The sequence below is a fragment of the Polistes canadensis genome, unplaced genomic scaffold (genome assembly GCF_001313835.1).
Source record: "Polistes canadensis isolate GaletaPanama2010 unplaced genomic scaffold, ASM131383v1 scaffold_478, whole genome shotgun sequence".
In the NCBI taxonomy this organism is placed as follows: Eukaryota; Metazoa; Arthropoda; class Insecta; order Hymenoptera; family Vespidae; genus Polistes; species Polistes canadensis.
The window spans coordinates 51255-53347 of record NW_014570025.1 but is presented as its reverse complement, the minus strand read 5'-3'; the positions used below and the strand labels follow the sequence as shown (position 1 = coordinate 53347).

General features: G+C 25.2%; 1 protein-coding gene across 1 annotated transcript in view; it reads right to left on the bottom strand.

Moving 5' to 3' along the window:
* Positions 1 to 1985: 1985 nt before the first annotated feature.
* LOC106792582 overlaps positions 1986 to 2093 on the bottom strand; it is a gene marked incomplete in the record, with an annotated part of 1787 nt that continues 1679 nt past the window's right edge. Inside the window, 1 exon segment of the mRNA XM_014759052.1 lies at positions 1986 to 2085.

The window sequence follows — 2093 nt, the reverse complement described above, 5'->3', positions numbered from 1 at the left end:
CTTTAAAACTTGAAAGAAAACGTTTTACAGCTTTTTTTATATAGCATTTTTTGAAATATCCGATAGATGTTAATTAAAATTTAAACCAGAAAATATCGAAAATTTTTTTTATTTATATTACACAATTTTTAGCGACAATAAAAATTTGCTACTAGAAACAAAACAGAATAGACGTTTGCTTGATTACAATCGAATTTTGTCAATAAACAATTGAATTCTACATATGCAGTAACCTAAAAAATTTGTAATTATATGATTTTTTTTCGTTTTCTCGACTGCAGTGGCTAAAAGTACAAGATATTTGCTAGATTTTATTAGACATAACACTTTTTATTTGTTAGTATAGGCTTTAAAACTTGACAGAAAACGTTTTTATGCTATTATCATACAGCACAATTTTAGAAATTTTGCAGTTTTTAACTACGATTTAATCCAGAATGTAGCAAGAATTTCTATTTGAATTTATTAATACATTTTTAGCGACATTAAAATTGTGCTATTAGAAAAAAAACAGATTACATATCAGGATTACTACAATCGAGTTTCGTTAAAAAAGAATTAAATTCTTCACGTAATGTAACAAAAAAAGTTGTAATAAAATGATTTGTTTCCTTTTTTTTGGACTGCTGTTTGTAAAATATAATTGTTATTTGCTAGATTTTATTTTACTTAGCACTTTTTATTTGTAAGTATACGCTTTAAAGGTAGACAGAGAACGTTTAATAGCTTCTGGTAAGTAGAACTTTTTAAAATTTTTACTAATTCCTAACAACGATTTAATCTAAAAAGCACCAAAAAATTTTTAAATATATTAAAATTTTCTTAGCAAAGGTAAAAATGTGCTTTTAGAATCTAAGCAGAATAGACGTTTGGATGACTACAATCGAATTTTGTAAAAAAGAAATTAAATTCTACACGGGATGTAACAAAAAAAAGTTGTAATAAAATGACATTTTCTCTATTCATCGACAGCAGTTTTCAAAAATTAAATGATATTTGCTAGATTTTAATGAATAAAACTTTTTTTAGTTGTTAGTATACGCTGCAATACTCGAAAGAAAACGTTTTATAGCTTTTGTTATATATCACTTTATTAAATATTTATAGTTTTTAACTAAGATTTAAACCAGAAAGAAGCGAAAATTTTTTTCTAATTAAATGAAAATATTTTTAGCGAAAATAAACATTTGCTACTGGAAACAAAACAGAAAAAATTTTCGGCTTACTACAATCGAGTTTCGTTGAAATAGAATTGAATTTATCACGTAAATTAACTAAAAAAAGTTGTAATAAATTGATTTTTCCCTTTTTTTGGACTGCAGTTGTTTAAATATAATTGTTATTTACTAGATTTTTTCGGACCTAATACTTTCTATTTGTTTGTATACGCTCTAAAACTTGAAAGGAATCGTTTTAAAGCATTTGTTATATAGCATTTCTTTAAAAATTTGATAGTTTATAACTACGATTTAATCCAAAAAGTAGCGAAAATTGTTCCTACAGATATTAAAAAGTCTTTAGCGACAATAAAAATATGCTTCTAGAAACAAAACAGAAAAATGTCCGGCTTGCTACAATCGAGTTTCGGTGAAAATGAATTAAATTTATCACGTAAATTAACAAAAAAAAGTTTTAATATATTGGTTTTTTCCCTTTTTTTTAATTGCAGTATGCCGAATATAAATGATGTTTGTCAAATTTTTTTAGGCTTAAAACTTTTTTTTTAAAGATACGCTTTTAAGCTTGAAAGGAAACATCAGAAAGCTTTTGTTTAATAGCTCTTTTTTAGAAATTTGATAATTTTTACTACGATTAATTCCTGAAAGTAGCGAAAATTTCTTTTTAAATATATGTAACGTTTATATCTATCTATCAGGTTGGATAGTATGGAAATAACTCGAATAACGTGTTTCTCTGTAAAACAAAGAAACGACAATTTAAGACGGTTACTTCAAATGCTCTTTCGAGGTCACTTATATTATTATATTTTTATTATTCTATTATTCTGAGTATATCTCTTTGTAACGAACTTTGGTAACTAGTCACTAATATTACTACTCTTCGTCTTATATATCCTCCTAGTGGTGCGCTAA